This window comes from Electrophorus electricus, chromosome 13, assembly GCF_041902795.1.
Source record: "Electrophorus electricus isolate QZ-2024a chromosome 13, ASM4190279v1, whole genome shotgun sequence".
NCBI classification, from domain to species: domain Eukaryota; kingdom Metazoa; phylum Chordata; class Actinopteri; order Gymnotiformes; family Gymnotidae; genus Electrophorus; species Electrophorus electricus.
In genome coordinates this window covers 5739488-5745487 of record NC_137509.1, presented here as the reverse complement: position 1 = coordinate 5745487, position 6000 = coordinate 5739488, and positions in this window count along the sequence as shown.

Sequence of the window (6000 nt, the reverse complement as noted above, 5' to 3'; positions counted from 1 at the left end):
ATTGACGTCTGGGTTCGTTCATAACAATTTTAAGACCAGTCTACTTTATCTGGGAGCCTATAAGCTATAAAGAGATCCAATACTTTACAAATACAAAAGCTATGATTTGTATTTACCTTTCAATTCATTTGCAAACTTTTCCTTCTCTGTTTGGTAGCTTCTCTCTCCCTCATCCATAATGTTCTTTGTTCCTGTCATGTAAGAACAAAACTAATCAACCACCTAGTAGAGTGGACGTCCAGATTAGTCAGCCTCTTATTCTTTATTTGAGGACTAATATTTCTAGAGTTAAATCTGGATCTCACTTTGAAGTTCACTGGTCAAATTTTCTTTTTCTTCCTTCACCTGCTCAATGCTCCTATTCATCTCTGGAAAATAAGGATGACAGCAGTATATCAATACATCTGAATGTCAATATAAATAACAAAAGATAAGTAATATATTTCCTGCTTCAGTACTATTCCCTATTGTTATTCTATTAGAATAAGCATCTTTCCTTAGCTAGTATATGAAGTCTTATGCACTTGCTGTCTTTGGGGAAGAACCGCACCTTCCACATTTCCATACCTGTCGTGAAGTTTATTAACCTGTAAGATTATCAGTTTCGATATGTTCTTAAAGTTCTTTAATATATCTGTCAGTAACAAATTGACCCATTTATTTATCTTTATACCACTTTCCTTTTTCCACACACACACAAAGTGTCTTTTTGCTGAAGTTGTGACCCTGGTCTTGGTTCAGTGTGGCTCTGTGAGTGCTCATATGGAGAAACCAATCAGACATTTGATTGACGTCTGGGTTCGTTCATAACAATTTTAAGACCAGTCTACTTTATCTGGGAGCCTATAAGCTATAAAGAGATCCAATACTTTACAAATACAAAAGCTATGATTTGTATTTACCTTTCAATTCATTTGCAAACTTTTCCTTCTCTGTTTGGTAGCTTCTCTCTCCCTCATCCATAATGTTCTTTGTTCCTGTCATGTAAGAACAAAACTAATCAACCACCTAGTAGAGTGGACGTCCAGATTAGTCAGCCTCTTATTCTTTATTTGAGGACTAATATTTCTAGAGTTAAATCTGGATCTCACTTTGAAGTTCACTGGTCAAATTTTCTTTTTCTTCCTTCACCTGCTCAATGCTCCTATTCATCTCTGGAAAATAAGGATGACAGCAGTATATCAATACATCTGAATGTCAATATAAATAACAAAAGATAAGTAATATATTTCCTGCTTCAGTACTATTCCCTATTGTTATTCTATTAGAATAAGCATCTTTCCTTAGCTAGTATATGAAGTCTTATGCACTTGCTGTCTTTGGGGAAGAACCGCACCTTCCACATTTCCATACCTGTCGTGAAGTTTATTAACCTGTAAGATTATCAGTTTCGATATGTTCTTAAAGTTCTTTAATATATCTGTCAGTAACAAATTGACCCATTTATTTATCTTTATACCACTTTCCTTTTTCCACACACACACAAAGTGTCTTTTTGCTGAAGATGTGACCCTGGCCTTGGTTCAGTGTGGCTCTGTGAGTGCTCATATGGAGAAACCAATCAGACATTTGAATGACATCTGGGTTCGTTCATAACAATTTTAAGACCAGTCTACTTTATCTGGGAGCCTATAAGCTATAAAGAGATCCAATATTTTACAAATACAAAAGCTATGATTTGTATTTACCTTTCAGTTCATTTGCAAACTTTTCCTTCTCTGTTTTGTAGCTTCTCTCTCCCTCATCCATAATGTTCTTTGTTCCTGTCATGTAAGAACAAAACTAATCAACCACCTAGCAGAGTGGACGTCCAGATTAGTCAGCCTCTTATTCTTTATTTGAGGACTAATATTTCTAGAGTTAAATCTGGATCTCACTTTGAAGTTCACTGGTCAAATTTTCTTTTTCTTCCTTCACCTGCTCAATGCCCCTATTCATCTCTGGAAAATAAGGATGACAGCAGTATATCAATACATCTGAATGTCAATATAAATAACAAAAGATAAGTAATATATTTCCTGCTTCAGTACTATTCCCTATTGTTATTCTATTAGAATAAGCATCTTTCCTTAGCTAGTATATGAAGTCTTATGCACTTGCTGTCTTTGGGGAAGAACCGCACCTTCCACATTTCCATACCTGTCGTGAAGTTTATTAACCTGTAAGATTATCAGTTTCGATATGTTCTTAAAGTTCTTTAATATATCTGTCAGTAACAAATTGACCCATTTATTTATCTTTATACCACTTTCCTTTTTCCACACACACACAAAGTGTCTTTTTGCTGAAGATGTGACCCTGGCCTTGGTTCAGTGTGGCTCTGTGAGTGCTCATATGGAGAAACCAATCAGACATTTGAATGACGTCTGGGTTCGTTCATAACAATTTTAAGACCAGTCTACTTTATCTGGGAGCCTATAAGCTATAAAGAGATCCAATATTTTACAAATACAAAAGCTATGATTTGTATTTACCTTTCAGTTCATTTGCAAACTTTTCCTTCTCTGTTTTGTAGCTTCTCTCTCCCTCATCCATAATGTTCTTTGTTCCTGTCATGTAAGAACAAAACTAATCAACCACGTAGTAGAGTGGAGGTCCAGAGTAGTCAGCCACTTATTCTTTATTTGAGGACTAATATTTCTAGAGGTAAATCTGGATCTCACTTTGAAGTTCACTGGTCAAATTTTCTTTTTCTTCCTTCACCTGCTCAATGCTCCTATTCATCTCTGGAAAATCAGGATGACAGCAGTATATCAATACATCTGAATGTCAATATAAATAACAGAAGATAAGTAATATATTTCCTGCTTCAGTACTATTCCCTATTGTTATTCTATTAGAATAAGCATCTTTCCTTAGCTAGTATATGAAGCCTTATGCACTTGCTTTCTTTGGGGAAGAACTGCACCTTCCTCATTTCCATACCTGTCTTGAAGTTGATTAACCTGTAAGATTATCAGTTTCGATATGTTCTTAAAGTTCTTTAATATATCTGTCAGTAACAAACTGACCCATTTATTTATCTTTATACCACTTTCCTTTTTCCACACACACACAAAGTGTCTTTTTGCTGAAGATGTGACCCTGGCCTTGGTTCAGTGTGGCTCTGTGAGTGCTCATATGGAGAAACCAATCAGACATTTGAATGACGTCTGGGTTCGTTCATAACAATTTTAAGACCAGTCTACTTTATCTGGGAGCCTATAAGCTATAAAGAGATCCAATACTTTACAAATACAAAAGCTGTTTTGTATTTACCTTTCAGTTCATTTGCAAACTTTTCCTTCTCTGTTTGGTAGCTTCTCTCTCCCTCATCCATAATGTTCTTTGTTCCTGTCATGTAAGAACAAAACTAATCAACCACGTAGTAGAGTGGAGGTCCAGATTAGTCAAACTCTTATTCTTTATTTGAGGACTAATATTTCTAGAGGTAAATCTGGATCTCACTTTGAAGTTCACTGGTCAAATTTTCTTTTTCTTCCTTCACCTGCTCAATGCTCCTATTCATCTCTGGAAAATCAGGATGACAGCAGTATATCAATACATCTGAATGTCAATATAAATAACAAAAGATAAGTAATATATTTCCTGCTTCAGTACTATTCCCTATTGTTATTCTATTAGAATAAGCATCTTTCCTTAGCTAGTATATGAAGCCTTATGCACTTGCTTTCTTTGGGGAAGAACTGCACCTTCCTCATTTCCATACCTGTCTTGAAGTTGATTAACCTGTAAGATTATCAGTTTCGATATGTTCTTAAAGTTCTTTAATATATCTGTCAGTAACAAACTGACCCATTTATTTATCTTTATACCACTTTCCTTTTTCCACACACACACAAAGTGTCTTTTTGCTGAAGATGTGACCCTGGCCTTGGTTCAGTGTGGCTCTGTGAGTGCTCATATGGAGAAACCAATCAGACATTTGAATGACGTCTGGGTTCGTTCATAACAATTTTAAGACCAGTCTACTTTATCTGGGAGCCTATAAGCTATAAAGAGATCCAATACTTTACAAATACAAAAGCTATGTTTTGTATTTACCTTTCAGTTCATTTGCAAACTTTTCCTTCTCTGTTTGGTAGCTTCTCTCTCCCTCATCCATAATGTTCTTTGTTCCTGTCATGTAAGAACAAAACTAATCAACCACGTAGTAGAGTGGAGGTCCAGATTAGTCAAACTCTTATTCTTTATTTGAGGACTAATATTTCTAGAGGTAAATCTGGATCTCACTTTGAAGTTCACTGGTCAAATTTTCTTTTTCTTCCTTCACCTGCTCAATGCTCCTATTCATCTCTGGAAAATCAGGATGACAGCAGTATATCAATACATCTGAATGTCAATATAAATAACAAAAGATAAGTAATATATTTCCTGCTTCAGTACTATTCCCTATTGTTATTCTATTAGAATAAGCATCTTTCCTTAGCTAGTATATGAAGCCTTATGCACTTGCTTTCTTTGGGGAAGAACTGCACCTTCCTCATTTCCATACCTGTCTTGAAGTTGATTAACCTGTAAGATTATCAGGTTCGATATGTTCTTAAAGTTCTTTAATATATCTGTCAGTAACAAACTGACCCATTTATTTATCTTTATACCACTTTCCTTTTTCCACACACACACAAAGTGTCTTTTTGCTGAAGATGTGACCCTGGCCTTGGTTCAGTGTGGCTCTGTGAGTGCTCATATGGAGAAACCAATCAGACATTTGAATGACGTCTGGGTTCGTTCATAACAATTTTAAGACCAGTCTACTTTATCTGGGAGCCTATAAGCTATAAAGAGATCCAATACTTTACAAATACAAAAGCTATGTTTTGTATTTACCTTTCAGTTCATTTGCAAACTTTTCCTTCTCTGTTTGGTAGCTTCTCTCTCCCTCATCCATAATGTTCTTTGTTCCTGTCATGTAAGAACAAAACTAATCAACCACGTAGTAGAGTGGAGGTCCAGATTAGTCAAACTCTTATTCTTTATTTGAGGACTAATATTTCTAGAGGTAAATCTGGATCTCACTTTGAAGTTCACTGGTCAAATTTTCTTTTTCTTCCTTCACCTGCTCAATGCTCCTATTCATCTCTGGAAAATCAGGATGACAGCAGTATATCAATACATCTGAATGTCAATATAAATAACAAAAGATAAGTAATATATTTCCTGCTTCAGTACTATTCCCTATTGTTATTCTATTAGAATAAGCATCTTTCCTTAGCTAGTATATGAAGCCTTATGCACTTGCTTTCTTTGGGGAAGAACTGCACCTTCCTCATTTCCATACCTGTCTTGAAGTTGATTAACCTGTAAGATTATCAGTTTCGATATGTTCTTAAAGTTCTTTAATATATCTGTCAGTAACAAACTGACCCATTTATTTATCTTTATACCACTTTCCTTTTTCCACACACACACAAAGTGTCTTTTTGCTGAAGATGTGACCCTGGCCTTGGTTCAGTGTGGCTCTGTGAGTGCTCATATGGAGAAACCAATCAGACATTTGAATGACATCTGGGTTCGTTCATAACAATTTTAAGACCAGTCTACTTTATCTGGGAGCCTATAAGCTATAAAGAGATCCAATACTTTACAAATACAAAAGCTATGATTTGTATTTACCTTTCAGTTCATTTGCAAACTTTTCCTTCTCTGTTTGGTAGCTTCTCTCTCCCTCATCCATAATGTTCTTTGTTCCTGTCATGTAAGAACAAAACTAATCAACCACGTAGTAGAGTGGAGGTCCAGATTAGTCAAACTCTTATTCTTTATTTGAGGACTAATATTTCTAGAGGTAAATCTGGATCTCACTTTGAAGTTCACTGGTCAAATTTTCTTTTTCTTCCTTCACCTGCTCAATGCTCCTATTCATCTCTGGAAAATCAGGATGACAGCAGTATATCAATACATCTGAATGTCAATATAAATAACAGAAGATAAGTAATATATTTCCTGCTTCAGTACTATTCCCTATTGTTATTCTATTAGAATAAGCATCTTTCCTTA